We start from the raw sequence: 18,992 nt of genomic DNA on the forward strand, positions 1-18,992 counted from the left end.
AATAGAGTATTGAGCGCATGCCTTTTGCACATATAATTTCAAGTAAATAAAATATAATACACAGTTGTAGGTTCAACCAAAATTAGAAATCTCTCCGCGTAATAAGAGTACAGAGCCCTTGATTATGGTATAATAGTACATCTCTCTCCGGGGCACATATGAACCTTAAAATAAACATAAATTTACTTGTCTAAAAGCTAGATACAAAGGTGACACAATGGATATATTTCTCAAAGAATCAACCTTCTAGCATGCTTGCCATGGTAAACTACATGTAAAAGATGATTTAACTTGACATAGAGTCCATCACAGATTTGATGTGATTAGCGACATTCTTGGCATCTGTTGCAATACCAGCTAATCCTCTCCTCGCCAACCCAGCACTGTTAAGCCCATTTCCACCTTTCCAATGATTCGGATATTTTTGGATGGGCAGTCCGTTGCCATTTAACATGCTCTCACCATTCTGGATTAAAAACACATAGACCCTGTTAGCAGATTTAATAATGGTTACACCAAGAAAACAAACTCAGACATGTTCAAACACAAGCTATATTACCTTGAGCACATATTTGCCGTGCTTTTGTATCCAGTTGCAAACACAATTGCATCAAATGACATTCTTTTACTGCATTGAAATTTAACTATGTTGCCCTTGATCTTACTAATGCTCCCTTGAACCTTTAGGAGATAAAAAATACATTGATAACTTGGCATATCAAATCAACATATGTTATAAATTTATGTCATGTCAAGGATATACTTACTTTGATGATGCCTTTTTTTTGATCAATCCAACAGTCCCAACATCAATTACTGCAGATCGGCCAGTTTCTGATTTGAGGGTCATTGGACCCATTTTTGGCCTTGTGATGCCATGCTATGACAGGTCTCCAAATATTAAATACGCTGCCATCACAAGGAGTTTATCCACTAGATTCAATGGAAGACGGTGAGCAAGTGTCATCCCCAAACGAATTAATTCCTTTGTCATTACATGAATCTGCAACCACAAAACATGTCACACCTCTTTTGAAGTATGCATTATAAAAATAGAATTTCTTCTTTCAAGAAATAAATTTTTGTCATGTGGTTCCTCTAGTCTTTCAGTTATTTGTGTGTGATATAAAACAATCCATCTCTTTTTCTATGTGAAATACTTCCTATTAGTAATAACACTAAAAATTGCATCTCTTCTATTAATAACTATACTAAGAATTTGCCTTCATGCATCCTGTCGGGGATATACCCCGCGGTGTAAACCGGCCGGAAGTATAACCCGACCGGACTTGGTGTTTTACTTGAGACCCGGCTGAGACTTAACGATTCACTGGCGACCCGTTTGGACCTGGCGGTTTACGATTCATTGGTAATCCGGCAGGCGGGTCAGAGGAGTGACAAGACCCGATGGCCCAACGGGCGGTTCATGAAGGCCGGTTCATACTATGGTGGGCCGGTTTAAGAGGAAAGGCGTGAGGAATATTTGTCTTACAAGGAGTTAAGAGCTGGACTTGTATCCGGTTTGTATTAGAGATAGACTAGTCCTAATCCTAATAGGACTCCACATGTAACCCGCCCCTTCAACTTATATAAGGAGGGGCAGGGCTCCCCAAAGAGGGAGAGAAACAATCTTTAGGGCTAGACACTAAGAGGCGGCTTACCGGCGACTCCCTCATGATAATAATGAGACATAGACACTAAGATGATGTTTCCCGGGGCCCGAAGCTGTCTAAACCCTTGTCTTGTGTTGCGTCTCTCGATTCCGCTCAACCCCTCTCAAGCTACTACATAGATGCATTGGCCTTACATCTAAGTCCTCACATGAAGACATCTACCGTGACAATTTCACGACAGTTGGCGCCCACCGTGGGGCTCGCGCACGGTGGTGATGAGTTCTTGAAGGGATCTCTCCTAGGGTTCGAGAAGCTCGCGATTTCGTCGGATGAGGAGGAGCCGACAAGTTCATTGTTTTGTGATCTGGAACATGATTAAACTTTGGAGTCAAAGCGTACAAGATTGAGATCGAGGAAAATTAGGGCTGCGATCAACCACCATCTCATGATCAGTTTAATTGCTTTCAAGTTACCAAGACCATCAGCGAGTCGCCCAGATGATGAATTTCTGGAAAAGATATGTCTAATCAATCGATGAGTCGCCCTACGACCCCGCCTTCACCTCGAATCCACCTTGGATTTGTCCTGCACCGGACACCTTGCTCCGCGCCTTGTGCGGGTCACGACCGCCTCGGGATGGGTCAAACGACTGAACCACCACGGCATCGACCTGAAAATTGACTTGCATTAGAAGATGGAAGACGACAAGATTGCACTACAGCATCAAAAATTTCCAAGTACTGATGGAAGACGACCCCGGGGCGGATTGACCACGGGCTCGGACTCTTCTGTCGACCCGCATCGTTGACCCGCCGAATTTGAACAGGATACTCCTCGGCCATTACGCCTTCGCCATCGCCGGCGCACCTCCAAGTCTCCGGCCGTTGTGAACCGCCTCTACCTCCAGTTTGCCGCCTCGCCACTGCGGGTGCATCTTGCGCCGAGTCGTCCGGCATCGAGTGATCTACGCCACTGCCGTGAGCCGCTGGCCGTCGTGGTTGCCTGCAAACCGCCGACCGTCATCGTTGTCTGCGAGCCGCCGGCCGTCGTCCGAATCACGGGTCGCGACCCCGCCGCTCCAAGATGCCCTACTACCCTGTTGTTCTGAGCTGCCTGGCCCCGATTTGCCTCAAGCCGCCATGGCCCTTTGCCTTAAGTCGCCGTGGCCTCGGGCCAGATCTTACGTCGCATACCCACTGGCGTCGTCCACGCATGGTTTCCTCCTCTGCTGGCTGCGCGTTGAGCTGCCATTGCTCCGCCCCGCGCCGCGATTTTGAGCCGGCCTGCCTCAACTGCAGCAGGGGCAAGGCTGTGAGCCGCCGCCCGCTGGCTGCCTCCTCCGCTGATTTTGCCTTGAGTCGCCACCTCCGCGTTGGCGGACTGCCCCGTGCCGTCCCTACGGCCTCACGGCGAGTCACCGGCCGCCGACGCAGTCCGTTTCGCTTCAACAAGCTCGTTCGAGTCGCCTCACAGAATCGCCATTCCCCGCGCCCAAATCCGGCTCACGATATAAGCATAACCCGCCGGCCTCGCGCTGTTTCTACAAGCGGCCGTTTTGAGTCGCCGGGCTCCCAATCCGCCTTGAACGACTCTGCTGCCGTGGCCCTGTTTTCACCGGCTTCTGAGTCGTCCTGTACATGCCACCGTATATCCTGCTGTTAAGTCAGTTTTGGTCGCTGCTTGTGCCCGCCTGTTTTTGAGAAAGCATTTGAAGGTTCTGTCGAAGGTTCAGACAAGAGAATTTTGTTCCTTGGCGGGGACTACATGGAGGGCCAAAACAAACTACTACTGTCAACACATCGCGTCATAGGCGTGGTTGGATGGATCAATTCTGCTACATATTCCATGGATGTAACGAATACGAACTGCAATTCAGCTGAGCGGCCGAGCCGCCGTGTTTCATTATACTATTAGTGTTACAACGGATAACACTGGGGACTAGTACACCTGGAGGCAGCCCTGGTGTGCTTGCTCAAGGGGCACGACTCATTTAAAAGCTGGATGGGTGCGTGGTGATTTTTGCTTGGACGTGAAGGCCGTCGTTTTGGCAAATTGCTGTACAGCCACCTCGTCTAAAAGATACATCAGGTGATACCCTTCCTATTATTTTATCTATATACAGTAATTTATCTGCGAAAAATTACTTTGGTCCACGGTATTTTTTTCGCAGAATCATTATTCATTACAAAGGTGTCGTTATATTGCGGAGATGGAGGCGCGCCAACATCATTTGGCACAGGTGGTCGTCCGTGTCGCGTTACTCAAATGGACTCCTGCACCGGCTTACAACACCGTGGCCGTCTCTCGCGACCGCACCGGCTTACAATCTGTGGCCAACTCACCCGTCCGCGCCGCCTTATAACACCACAGACGACTCGCTCATCTGCCCTCGTGGCCGGTTCATGCGTCTGCACCGGTTTACAACGCGGAGGACAACTTGCTCGTCCGCGCAGGTTTACAACGCCACGGACGACTCGCCCGTCCACTCTCATGGCCGGTTCACGCGTCCACGCCGGCTCACAACGAGGAGGACAACTTGCTCGTCCACGCCGGCTTACAACGCCGCGGCCAACTCATTTGTCTGTTTCTGTGGCCGGCTCGCCTATAATTGATTTCAGCTTCACTGTGGTGATCGGCAACTCCGTGGTGGATAAATTACTGGCTTAACGTATCAGGTGAAATCCATCCAGTATATTTTTATATTATATATTACTTTCTTTAAAAAGAGCGATTACTTTGTCTTGTGAAGTTCTCCAATGCAGGACAAGCTATATCACTGAGCTGTTGACTGATTCATACCGGTTTATATCACGGTCAAATATGGAGAGTCTCAAGCCAAACTCCTCGAGTCACCTTGAGACTCGGGGGCTACAATGACATGACTCAGCAAATCTTGCCAGTTTCAGCAAATTTAAAAACCCCAGGACGATGGAGGGAAAGATAACCTGGTTCCGGAGGCTACTGTTATATTGATGAAAATTTAAAGGCCGTCAGAAAATTTCCGGCTTAGAATGTATATGACAGTTACAAAATCCCGGCTCAATGAAGAAATTCCAGGTCATCAGGAAGAATTCCGGTTTACAAATCCGGTTCAAGGGAAATATGTCTCCCACAAAGCTCTGACGCTCTCAATATCCAGTTCAAAATCCCGGTTCAAGAAGAATTTATCTCTTGCAAAAAGTTAAAGGTTGCCGAAGAGGACCTGTTGCCATGACGTGCGGTTCAAACATGGGTTATCCTGTCTTATTGGCTTATCATATTATTGATCACATGGGGGCTTCTGTTTATAAAGCGGAGTTCTGATTACATATTGATCCGGCTATCAAGCCAATATTGTCATGAGGGGCCAAAGAGAGTCTGTTGCACATCACAACTCAAACATGGGTATCCCTTGAGCATAATTCATAATATCACTTGGGGGCTATGTTTGAACCATAGTCACACTTCTTGATCGGTGTAAGGCCACCAGGGAAATCACTTGGGAGCTTGGTCGTATTGGAACCATAGCTACACCTCTTGATCGGCGTAAGGCTACTAGGGAAGTTACTTGGGGGCTCTTTGCTTCGCAACGAACTAAGAGTTTGCACCCTTATAATAGGCTATCAAGCCAGGCTTGGAAGCCAGGTGTACGCACCTAAAACCCCGGATTAACCTGCCTTCTTTAAGTAAGTCACTCCGCCCAGGTAAACCTGGTACGACCCGCGAACGTTTGACAGTCAATCTCATAGACCCTGAACTTGTCAAAGTTAAAACGTGATTGGTTAAAGATTGAGGTCCATCTTAAAAGGCTTTGTGAAATGGTTAATTCAGTGGCCTGACAGCCCATGAAAAGCCTCGATTTGGAGCCTGGCAGCTCGTAAAAAGCCTCGCATGTTCTTTTTGAGTTCTATTTGCCAAGTTTTTCCGCCTTTGTTGAGGTTCATAATATCTTCTAATAAACCGGCGTCCTTGACCCGGCTTGGCTTTCAACTACAAGTTGTCAGTACATGATCAGTTATAATCCGGAGACTATCAGCCCGGTCTGGTTCCGACTCAAGGTCACCAGTATTGAATAAACCGGTGTTTATCACAACCCGGAACGGTTTTATCATAAACCGGCAAAATATGGGAGGAGTTATCAGTACTCAAGATTTGGGTTATCACCCTTACTACAAAAAGTTGGTAAGCCAACGATGTGATTCAATGTCACATGTATGATATATTTCATATTTGATTATTCTTAAGTGCAGCCTTGGTTATACACCCGGGTTATATGTTGGGCATTATGACCCGTCCGGCGGTAAACCGCCAGGACAATTTAAACTTGTTGTATAGAGAAACAGGTTGAATAAAGCATGATTATAAATCACCAGCGTTTATTAACCCGGCCTGGCTATAAATCGCCAGTATGATGATAAATTATCCAGTGTTTATTAAACCGGTCTGGCTTTGGACTATAAGTCGCTAGTATATATATTTGGATTGCGCCATTGGAATCATGTGCTTATAAATCATTGAGTATATTATTCAAATCTTTAAATAGCCAACATGGCTGCATTTTTTATTATGGTTATCAACAGATGAGGTATTCAAAGTCGCTTTGGCGCAATGGCTATTATTTTATCAATGGATATGGTTTATTCTACAATGGAAGGAATAGTCCCGAGTCGCTGCAGGCTTACGACCCGACACTTGGGGCTACATTATTTAAATTGAGATTATATCAAATATGCAAGTCTCATGTCGCTGCAAGCATGCACCATGATACTTGGGGGCTAATGCAAAGTCATTTTTTGCTCATCTTATTGAAGACCCGACTCATCATATCATAATGAGCCGGCCTTTGGGGGCTACCAATTGCTCCTGTCAAACATTCAAGGTATACAAGCCTTAATCCATTATATTAAAGGGTTCATTGCTCAGTTGGTAAAGCACAAAGCTCTTAACCTTGTGGACTGGGTTCAAGCCCTACGATGGAAGCTACATTATAATATGTTATTTCCATTGAAGAATATATCAAGTCCCGGTTCAGTATTATCTTACTAAGCCGGCCCTTGGGGGCTACACATCACTGCTAAAATATACATGATTATATTTACAAAGTCCCTGCTCATTATTGCATAATGACCCGACCCTTGGGGGCTACACCGATTGAAGATTTTATAAGCAATTACAAGTCCCAGGTTGCTGCAAGCATGACAACCCGGCACTTGGGGGCTACATATATGGAGCATTCAATTTATATGATTGAGATGAATAAACCGGATTTCTTCAAGGTTGAAACACTTATTGGAGCAAGTCTTAAGTTATCACTATGTTCTCCTCTTAAGACTTGGGGGCTACAGGTATTATGCATATAAAGGAGGAACGTCTTGAGTTTATCAGTTTTGAGCAAATCAGGAAGATCAATTACATGACTCGGTGTCGACAACAATTATGACCCGGTACCATCAATATTTATAAACCGGCAATTTTGGTAATATTAAACCGGCAAGTTTTACATCTTCAAACCGGCTGAATATCAGATAAGTATTTCAAGACCCATATTTCTTAAACCGGCGCTTTGGAAGCCGACTCAAGTGGATTATTCTTCACAATATTTCTCTGTGAGAAACCAATGTCAGCAAATTGAGTATGAAGCTGGCTTGTTAACCCGGATTTTCTAGAAGAAGGAAATTACAAGGACATAAGGATGTTCAGGTGCCAGTTTATAGGAATTCTTAACCCGGAGCACAACCTGTCAAATTTGTTCTTGTGTTTATTTTGCAGCATAAGTTTACCATGGATAAATCCAAGCTAAACTGGGGGCTAATGTCGGGGATATACCCCACGGTGTAAACCGGCCGGAAGTATAACCCGACCGGACTTGGTGTTTTACTTGAGACCCGGCTGAGACTTAACGATTCACTGGCGACCCGTTTGGACCTGGCGGTTTACGATTCATTGGTAATCCGGCAGGCGGGTCAGAGGAGTGACAAGACCCGATGGCCCAACGGGCGGTTCATGAAGGCCGGTTCATACTATGGTGGGCCGGTTTAAGAGGAAAGGCGTGAGGAATATTTGTCTTACAAGGAGTTAAGAGCTGGACTTGTATCCGGTTTGTATTAGAGATAGACTAGTCCTAATCCTAATAGGACTCCACATGTAACCCGCCCCTTCAACTTATATAAGGAGGGGCAGGGCTCCCCAAAGACGGAGACAAACACTCTTTAGGGCCAGACACTAAGAGCCGGCTTACCGGCGACTCCCTCATGATCATAATGAGACCTAGCCACAAACAGCATGTAGGGTTATTACCAGATGATGTTTCCCGGGGCCCGAAGCTGTCTAAACCCTTGTCTTGTGTTGCGTCTCTCGATTCCGCTCAACCCCTCTCAAGCTACTACATAGATGCGTTGGCCTCACGTATAAGTCCTCACATCAGGACATCTGCCATGACATTCCACGACACATCCAATGAAAATATATAGTGCATATACGTAACGGGCTTCGTATAACAATCGATGTGTTGGCACCATGGGTCGCAAGGTCATAAGCAATTTCCATCCCGGAGTTGCCAGATCCAATGACCAATACATTCTTGCCAGAGTAGCTCTTGCCTGACTTGTAGCTTGAGGAGTGGATAACATCACCTGGAAAGTTTTCCAGTCCAGGGAACATTGGAATATTCTCTGCATTATTCTCACCACTTGCCACAACAAGAAACTTCGCCGTGAACTTGACTGTGGTGCACTTTGACATGTCCTTTGCCACAATGGACCAACATTTTTCATCATTGTCATATGTTGATGACTCCACGCTAGTGAGATCCTTTGGTTGAATGTTGAAACACTCAACATAGTCATCCAAGTACTTCACAAACAAGGTTTTTGGTATGTATGTTGGTGCATCTACAGGGTATGACATGTGTGGAAACTCACAGAACTCCTTTGCGAGATGCAGCTTGAGGCGATCATACGTGCGGTTGCGCCAGAGTGACGCGCTACAGCTCTCGCGCTCGACGATGGTATAAGGAATTGAGAATTGGCTAAGGCATGCTGCCGTTGCGAGGCCTGCTGGCCCAGCACCAAAAATCAACACTGTAACACCCTCCATTTCAAAGAGAAGACTTGACAAAGTTGTGTTGGAAATATGCCCTAGAGGCAATAATAAATTAGTTATTATTACATTTCCTTGTTCATGATAATCGTTTATTATCCATGCTAGAACTGTATTGATAGGAAACTCAGATACATGTGTGGATACATAGACAACACCATGTCCCTAGTAAGCCTCTAGTTGACTAGCTCGTTGATCAATAGATGGTTACGGTTTCCTGACCATGGACATTGGATGTCATTGATAACGGGATCACATCATTAGAGGAATGATGTGATGGACAAGACTCAATCCTAAGCATAGCTCATAGATCGTGTAGTTCGTATGCTAAAGCTTTTCTAATGTCAAGTATCATTTCCTTAGACCATGAGATTGTGCAACTCCCGGATACCGTAGGAGTGCTTTGGGTGTACCAAATGTCACAACATAACTGGGTGACTATAAAGGTGCACTACGGGTATCTCCGAAAGTGTCTGTTGGGTTGGCACGAATTGAGACTGGGATTTGTCACTCCGTGTAAACGGAGAGGTATCTCTGGGCCCACTCGGTAGGACATCATCATAATGTGCACAATGTGACCAAGGAGTTGATCACGGGATGATGTGTTACGGAACGAGTAAAGAGACTTGCCGGTAACGAGATTGAACAAGGTATCGGGATACCGACGATCGAATCTCGGGCAAGTATCGTACCGCTAGACAAAGGGAATTGTATACGGGATTGATTAAAGTCCTTGACATCGTGGTTCATCCGATGAGATCATCGTGGAACATGTGGGAGCCAACATGGGTATCCAGATCCCGCTGTTGGTTATTGACCGGAGAACGTCTCGGTCATGTCTGCATGTCTCCCGAACCCGTAGGGTCTACACACTTAAGGTTCGATGACGCTAGGGTTATAAAGGAAGTTTGTATGTGGTTACCGAATGTTGTTCGGAGTCCCGGATGAGAACCCGGACGTCACGAGGAGTTCCGGAATGGTCCGGAGGTAAAGATTTATATATGGGAAGTCCTGTTTCGGCCATCGGGACAAGTTTTCGGGGTCATCGGTATTGTACCGGGACCACCGGAAGGGTCCCGGGGGTCCACCGGGTGGGGCCACCTATCCCGGAGGGTCCCATGGGCTGAAGTGGGAAGGGATCCAGCCCAAAGTGGGCTGGGGCGCCACTTTCCCCTAGGGCCCACGCGCCTAGTGTGGGGAAACCGTAAAAGGAAGAGTCCTAGGAGGGGAAGGCACCTCCTAGGTGCCTTGGGGGGGAGGGAATCCTCCCTTGGCCGCCACCCCAAGGCCCATCTAGGGCTGCCGCCCCTCTAGGGGTGGGAACCCTAGAGGGGGCGCACCCTCCTCCCTCTCCCCTATATATAGTGAGGCCTGGGGCTGCCCATAACACGCGATCAGATCTCTCTCGTTGGTGCAGCCCTCCCTCTTCTTCCTCCTCTCCCGTGGTGCTTGGCGAAGCCCTGCAGGATTGCCACGCTCCTCCACCACCACCACGCCGTTGTGCTGCTTCTGGATGGAGTCTTCCTCAACCTCTCCCTCTCTCCTTGCTGGATCAAGGCGTGGGAGACATCGTCGGGCTGTACGTGTGTTGAACGCGGAGGTGCCGTCCGTTCGGCACTAGGATCATCGGTGATTTGGATCACGACGAGTACAACTCCATCAACCCCATTCTCTTGAACGCTTCCGCTTAGCGATCTACAAGGGTATGTAGATGCACTCTCCTTCCCTTCGTTGCTAGTCTCTCCATAGATAGATCTTGGTGACACGTAGGAAAATTTTGAATTTCTGCTACGTTCCCCAACAGTGGCATCATGAGCTAGGTCTATGCGTAGTTTCTATGCACGAGTAGAACACAAAGTAGTTGTGAGCGTTGATTTTGTTCAATATGCTTACCGTTACTAGTCCAATCTTGATTCGGTGGCATTGTGGGATGAAGCGGCCCGGACCGACCTTACACGTACTCTTACGTGAGACTGGTTCCACCGACTGACATGCACTAGTTGCATAAAGGTGGCTAGCGGGTATCTGTCTCTCCCACTTTAGTCGGATCGGATTCGATGAAAAGGGTCCTTATGAAGGGTAAAAAGCAATTGGCATATCACGTTGTGGTTTTTGCGTAGGTAAGAAACGTTCTTGCTAGAAACCCATAGCAGCCACGAAAAACATGCAAACAACAATTAGAGGACGTCTAACTTGTTTTTGCAGGGTATGTTATGTGATGTGATATGGCCAAAAGGATGCGATGAATGATATATGTGATGTATGAGATTGATCATGTTCTTGTAATAGGAATCACGACTTGCATGTCGATGAGTATGACAACCGGCAGGAGCCATAGGAGTTGTCTTAATTTATTTATGACCTGCGTGTCAACATAAACGTCATGTAATTACTTTACTTTATTGCTAACCGGTAGCCATAGAAGTAGAAGTAATAGTTGGCGAGACAACTTCTGAAGACACGATGATGGAGATCATGATGATGGAGATCACGGTGTCATGCCAGTGACAAGATGATCATGGAGCCCCAAGATGGAGATCAAAGGAGCTATATGATATTGGCCATATCATGTCACTATTATTTGATTGCATGTGATGTTTATCATGTTTACACATCTTATTTGCTTAGAACGACGGTAGTAAATAAGATGATCCCTCATTACAATTTCAAGAATGTGTTCTCCCCTAACTGTGCACCGTTGCTAAAGTTCGTCGTTTCGAAGCACCACGTGATGATCGGGTGTGATAGATCCTTACGTTCACATAGAACGGGTGTAAGACAATTTTACACATGCAAAACACTTAGGGTTAACTTGACGAGCCTAGCATGTTTATAGACATGGCCTCGGAACACAGAAGACCGAAAGGTCGAGCATGAGTCGTATAGAAGATACAATCAACATGAAGATGTTCACCGACGTTGACTAGTCCGTCTCACGTGATGATCGGACACGGCCTAGTTGACTCGGATCATGTAATCACTTAGATGACTAGAGGGGTGTCTATCTGAGTGGGAGTTCATAAGATGAACTTAATTATCCTGAACATAGTCAAAAGGTTTTTGCAAATTATGTCGTAGCTCGCGCTTCAGTTCTACTGTTTAGATATGTTCCTAGAGAAATTATAGTTGAAAGTTGATAGTAGCAATTATGCGGACTAGGTCCGTTAACTGAGGATTGTCCTCATTGCTTCATAGAAGGCTTATGTCCTTAATGCACCGCTCAGTGTGCTGAACCTCGAACGTTGTCTGTGGATGTTGCGAACATGTGACATACACATTTTGATAACTACGTGATAGTTTAGTTAAATGGTTTAGAATTGAGGCACCGAAGACGGTTTTGAAACGTCGCGAAACATATGAGATGTTTCGAGGGCTGAAATTGGGATTTCAGGCTCGTGCCCACGTCAAGAGGTATAAGACCTCCGACGATTTTCCTAGCCTGCAAACTAAGGGAGAAAAGCTCAATCGTTGAGCTTGTGCTCAGATTGTCTGAGTACAACAATCGCTTGAATCAAGTGGGAGTTGATCTTCCAGATAAGATAGTGATGTTTCTCCGAAGTCATTACCACCAAGCTGCTAGAGCTTCGTGATGAACTATAATATATCGGGGACATATATGATGCTTGAGGTATTCGCGATGTTTGACACCACAAAAGTAGAAATCAAGAAGGAGCATCAATTGTTGATGGTTGGTGAAACCACTAGTTTCAAGAAGGGCAAGGGCAAGAAGGGATACTTCATGAAACGGCAATTCAGCTGCTGCTCTAGTGAAGAAACCCAAGGTTGAACCCAAACCCGAGACTAAGTGCTTCTATAATAAGGGGAACAACCACTGGAGCAGAATTACCCTACATACTTGGTAGATGAGAAGGCTGGCAAGGTCGATAGAAGTATATTGGATATACATTATGTTAATGTGTACTTTACTAGTACTCCTAGTAGCACCAGGGTATTAGATACCGGTTCGGTTGCTAAGTGTTAGCAACTCGAAATAAAAGCTACGGAATAAACAGAGACTAGCTAAAGGTGAGCTAACGATATGTGTTGGAAGTTTTTCCAAGCTTGATGTGATCAAGCATCGCATGCTCCCTCTACCATCGAGATTGGTGTTTGAGTTGAGCATAGACATGATTGGATTATGTCTATCGCAATACGGTTATTCACTTAAGGAGAATAATGGTTACTCTGTTTATTTGAATAATACCTTCAATGGTCTTGCACCTAAAATGAATGGTTTATTGAATCTCGATCGTAGTGATACACATGTTCATGCCAAAAGATAGTAATGATAGTACCACCTACTTGTGGCACTGCCACGTAAGTCATATCGGTATAAAACGCATGAAGAAGCTCCATGTTGATGGATCTTTGGGCTCACTCATTTTTGAAAAGTTTGAGACATGCGAACCATGTCTATTGGTGTATATGCATGAAGAAACTCCATGCAAATGGACCGTTTGGACTCACTTGATTTTGAATCACTTGAGACATGCAAATCATACCACATGGGCAAGATGACTGAAAAGCCTCGTTTTCAGTAAAATGGAACTAGAAAGCAACTTGTTGGAAGTAATACATTTTGATGTGTGCAGTCCAATGAGTGCTGAGGCATGAAGTGGATATCGTTATGTTCTTACTTCACAGATGATTTGAGTAGATGTTGAGTATATTTACTTGATGAATCACGAGTCTGAATTATTGAAAGGTTCAAGTAATTTCAGGGTGAAGTTGAAAGATCGTCATGATGATAAAATATCTATGATATGATCATAGAGATGAACATCTAAATTACGAGTTTGGCACAGAATTAAGACATTGTGGAAATTTTTTCACAACTAATACAGCCTGGAACACCATAGTGTGATGGTGTGTCCGAACATCATAACTGCACCCTATTGGATATGATGCATACCATGATGTCTCTTATCAAATTACCACGATAGTTTATGGGTTAGGCATTAAAGACAACCGCATTCACTTTAAATAGGGCACCACGTAATTCCGACGAGATGACACCGTATGAACTATGGTTTAGAGAAACCTAAGCTGTCATTTCGTAGAAGTTTGGGGCTGCGACGCTTATGTGAAAAAGTTTCAGGCTGATAAGCTCGAACCCAAAGCGGATAAATGCATCTTCATAGGACACCCAAAACAGTTTGGTATACCTCCTGTCTCAGATCCGAAAGCAATAAGGGATTGTTTCTAGAATCGGGTTCTTTCTCGAGGAAAAGTTTCTCTCGAAAGAATTGAGTGGGAGGATGGTGGAGACTTGATGAGGTTGTCGAACCATCTCTTCAACTAGTGTGTGGCAGGGCACAGGAAGTTGTTCCTGTGGCACCTACACCAATTGAAGTGGAAGCTTATGATAGTGATCATGAAACTTCAGATCAATTCACTACCAAATCTCGTGGGATGACAAGGATGCGTACTACTTCAGAGTGGTACGTAATCCTGTCTTGGAAGTCATGTTGCTAGACAACAATGAACCTACGAGTTATGGAGAAGCGATGGTGGGCCCGGATTCCGATAAATGGCTCGAGGCCATAAAATCCGAGAGAGGATCCATGTATGAAAAGAAAGTGTAGACTTTGGAAGAACTACTTGATGGTCGTGAGGCTGTTGAGTACAGATGGATTTTAAAAGGAAGACGGACAATGATGGTAAATGTCACCATTAAGAAAGCTTGATTTGTCGTTAAGATGTTTTCCGACAAGTTCAAAGAGTTGACTACGATGAGACTTTCTCACTCGTAGCGATGCTAAGAGTCTGTTGGAATTATATTAGCGATTACTGCATTATTTATGAAATCTTGCAGATAGGATGTCAAAACATTGTTTCCTCGACGATTTCTAAGGAAAGGTTGTATGTGATACAACCGGAAGGTTTTGTCAATCCTGAAATATGCTAATAAGTATGCAAAGCTCCAGCAATCCTTCTAAGGACTGGAGTAAGCATCTCGGAGTTGGAATGTATGCTTTGATAAGATGATCAAAGTTTTGGGTGTGCACAAAGTTTATGAGAAACTTGTATTTCCAAAGAAGTGAGTGGGAGCACTATAGAATTCCTGATGAATATATGTTGTTGACATATTGTTGATCAAAAATGACGTAGAATTTCTGGAAAGCATATAGGGTTATTTGTAAAGTGTTTTTCAATGGAAAGCCTGGATTAAGCCACTTGAACATTGAGCATCAAGATCCATAAGGATAGATCAAAACGCTTAATGGTACTTTCAAATGAGCACATACCTTGACATGATCTTGAAGGTGTTCAAGATGGATCAGTCAAAGAAGGAGTTCTTACCTGAGTTGTGAGGTATGAAGTTAAGACTTAAAGCTCGACCACGGCAGAATAGAGAGAAAGGACGAAGGTCGTCCCCTATGCTTAAGACATAGGCTCTACAGTATGCTATGCTGTGTACCGCACCTGAAGTGTTTCTTGCTATGAGTTAGTCAAGGGGTATAAGAGTGATCCAAGAATGGATCACAGGACAGCGGTCAAAGTTATCCTTAGTAACTAGTGGACTAAGGAATTTTCTCGATTATGGAGGTGGAAAAGAGTTCGTCGTAAAGGGCTACGTCGATGCAAGCTTAACACCTATCCGGATAGCTCTGAGTAGAGATACCAGATACGTATAATGGAGCAACAATTTAGAATAGCTCCAAGTAGAACAGTTATTTGGAATAGCTCCAAATAGAACGTGGTAGCTACATCTAGGAGATGACATAGAGATTTGTAAAGCACACACGGATCTGAAAGGTTCAGAACCGTTGACTAAAACCTCTCTCACAAGCAACATGGTCAAACCCAGAACTCATCGAGTGTTAATCACATGGTAAATGTGAACTAGATTATTGACTCTAGTAAACTCTTTGGGTGTTAGTCACATGGGGATGTGACCTTGAGTGTTAATCACATATCGATGTGAACTGGATTATTGACTCTAGTGCAAGTGGGAGACTGTTGGAAATATGCCCTAGAGGCAATAATAAATTAGTTATTATTATATTTCCTTGTTCATGATAATCGTTTATTATCCATGTTAGAACTGTATTGATAGGAAACTCAGATACATGTGTGGATACATAGACAACACCATGTCCCTAGTAAGCCTCTAGTTGACTAGCTCGTTGATCAATAGATGGTTACGGTTTCCTGACCATGGACATTGGATGTCATTGATAACGGGATCACATCATTAGAGGAATGATGTGATGGACAAGACCCAATCCTAAGCATAGCTCATAGATCGTGTAGTTCGTATGTTAAAGCTTTTCTAATGTCAAGTATCATTTCCTTAGACCATGAGATTGTGCAACTCCCGGATACCGTAGGAGTGCTTTGGGTGTACCAAACGTCACAACGTAACTGGGTGACTATAAAGGTGCACTACGGGTATCTCCGAAAGTGTCTGTTGGGTTGGCACGAATCGAGACTCGGATTTGTCACTCCGTGTAAATGGAGAGGTATCTCTGGGCCCACTCAGTAGGACATCATCATAATGTGCACAATGTGACCAAGGAGTTGATCATGGGATGATGTGTTACGGAACGAGTAAAGAGACTTGCCGGTGACGAGATTGAATAAGGTATCGGGATACCGACGATCGAATCTCGGGCAAGTATCGTACCGCTAGACAAAGGGAATTGTATACGGGATTGATTAAAGTCCTTGACATCGTGGTTCATCCGATGAGATCATCATGGAACATGTGGGAGCCAACATGGGTATCCAGATCCCGCTGTTGCTTATTGACCGGAGAACGTCTCGGTCATGTCTACATGTCTCCCGAACCCGTAGGGTCTACACACTTAAGGTTCGATGACGCTAGGGTTATAAAGGAAGTTTGTATGTGGTTACCGAATGTTGTTCGGAGTCCCGGATGAGAACCCGGACGTCACGAGGAGTTCCGGAATGGTCCGGAGGTAAAGATTTATATATGGGAAGTCCTGTTTCGGCCATCGGGACAAGTTTTCGGGGTCATCGGTATTGTACCGGGACCACCGGAAGGGTCCCGGGGGTCCACCGGGTGGGGCCACCTATCCCGGAGGGTCCCATGGGCTGAAGTGGGAAGGGATCCAGCCCAAAGTGGGCTGGGGCGCCACTTTCCCCTAGGGCCCATGCGCCTAGTGTGGGGAAACCGTAAAAGGAAGAGTCCTAGGAGGGGAAGGCACCTCCTAGGTGCCTTGGGGGGGGGAGGGAATCCTCCCTTGGCCGCCACCCCAAGGCCCATCTAGGGCTACCGCCCCTCTAGGGGTGGGAACCCTAGAGGGGGCGCACCCTCCTCCCTCTCCCCTATATATAGTGAGGCCTGGGGCTGCCCATAACAGGCGATCAGATCTCTCTCGTTGGTGCAGCCCTCCCTCTTCTTCCTCCTCTCCCGTGGTGCTTGGCGAAGCCCTGCAGGATTGCCACGCTCCTCCACCACCACCACGCCGTTGTGCTGCTGCTGGATGGATTCTTCCTCAACCTCTCCCTCTCTCCTTGCTGGATCAAGGCGTGGGAGACATCGTCGGGCTGTACGTGTGTTGAACGCGGAGGTGCCGTCCGTTCGGCACTAGGATCATCGGTGATTTGGATCACGACGAGTATGACTCCATCAACCCAGTTCTCTTGAACGCTTCCGCTTAGCGATCTACAAGGGTATGTAGATGCACTCTCCTTCCCTTCGTTGCTAGTCTCTCCATAGATAGATCTTGGTGACACGTAGGAAAATTTTGAATTTCTGCTACGTTACCCAACAAGTTGTGGGATAAGTTCGGTGGTAGTCCAGTGTTTGTGTGTTTGCTTGATGAACTTTGGATGACATGCTCGTGTATGGGGGCATATATATATTGGTATCCTTCATGGGCTAATCTGTTTTATGGATTGAGGGATGAAAAAGGTAAATATTTATTGAAGCCTAATCCTAGTGTGTAGGAGTATTTCCATCTAAAAATGGAGCCGTTGTTGGTTGTGAAAGCGTGTACTGATACAAAATAGGTAGGAAACACATCGTTGATCGATTGTTGGTATTAGAAACTTATCGAGCATCATTTTTACGTGTAGATTAAAGATTCTTCATGTTTCTTTCCTTTTGCATCATCACCAATGACAATTAATACTCTAATAATATTCAAGTGTTTCTTCCTCTTTTTATACGATATAGGATATTATAAGGATAAGTCTGATTTCCAAACACACATTTATAGGCAAAGTCCAATGTAATGTGGATGACAAAAGGAAACAATCATTTGAGAAGGATTTGTTACCAACCATGCTAACCGGTTTTGCCGGCTAGTTTTGCATCCGGTTCAGTTGTATGACGGTCAGTTTTGATTTTTCCTCCGGTTGAGTTGACGACCATTGCCATACCTTTGGTGTCAACACAACGAGCCGTTCGATGTTGTGAAAAAAAAGAAGTGGAACTTTAGTTCAAATATTTGAAACCATTTTTTTAATATAAATTCGTTTCTATACTGAACACTCGTTTAATGTGAGGCCATATTTCAACTTTGGTACATGCATATTGTCCTATGCCTGAACATCAAATTAAACGCTCATTGTATTTTTAACTCTACACACCAGAGTGTGGATATATTTTGTTAAAAAGATAATAAACCAATTTACTGAAAATCAAAATTGTCAATCCTGTCTCAATGCGGTTTTTGAAAACTTGTCTGGTTCCAAACTGACTGACACAGATTAATCACAATTGTACGCAACTTCCATGCAAAACTGAACTGGAGAAGTGGATCACATACAGTTCATCGGATTTTGATTTGCCCAATAGAATAATCCACTACCTTCTATGACTTATATTTAGCATGGCACAAACTGCAGACTAAACCTATCGAACATATGATTACATTCGATTTACGATCGTCGAGTCCAAATGATTTCAACATCTACCAGACTACCACTCTGACTCCTGCAGTTGGATCTTCTAAAGACTTGTCTACTGGGTAGGTATATTCAGGCCTTCCACACATGAAGGATCGTGTGGTACAGACAAGTAGCATCTTCTCTTCTTTCCAGATGGTCACTTCCCTTGGATCATTTTTTCCTGCGGAGGAACTCCCGCATTTCTTGGTGGAACTCCCCACTCACTATCAACCGCATCTTCTTCGTGTCCTCCCACAACAAGTACCCGTTATCCCTTGCGTGGTCACAACATTGGTCAAACATGTCCTACGCAAATAAGAGGCGCCCAGATGTAAGTATAGTGGTAATCAGACTACTAGAGTACAGGTTTTGAAATGTGTCCAAGCACCGTCCATCCGCAAGGAGCTGGAAGGGTTTGATGGGTGAAGGGTTTATTAA

At 45.0% G+C, this 18,992-nt stretch overlaps 1 pseudogene; it reads right to left on the minus strand.

Moving 5' to 3' along the window:
* Positions 1–286: 286 nt before the first annotated feature.
* LOC147987704 (putative indole-3-pyruvate monooxygenase YUCCA10) lies at positions 287–17,499 on the minus strand (annotated as a pseudogene).
* Between the last annotated feature and the right edge of the window lie 1,493 nt (positions 17,500–18,992).

The sequence above is a fragment of the Triticum urartu genome, chromosome 2A, assembly GCF_056163025.1.
Source record: "Triticum urartu cultivar PI428250 chromosome 2A, HENAU_Tu73, whole genome shotgun sequence".
Classification (NCBI taxonomy): Eukaryota; Viridiplantae; Streptophyta; class Magnoliopsida; order Poales; family Poaceae; genus Triticum; species Triticum urartu.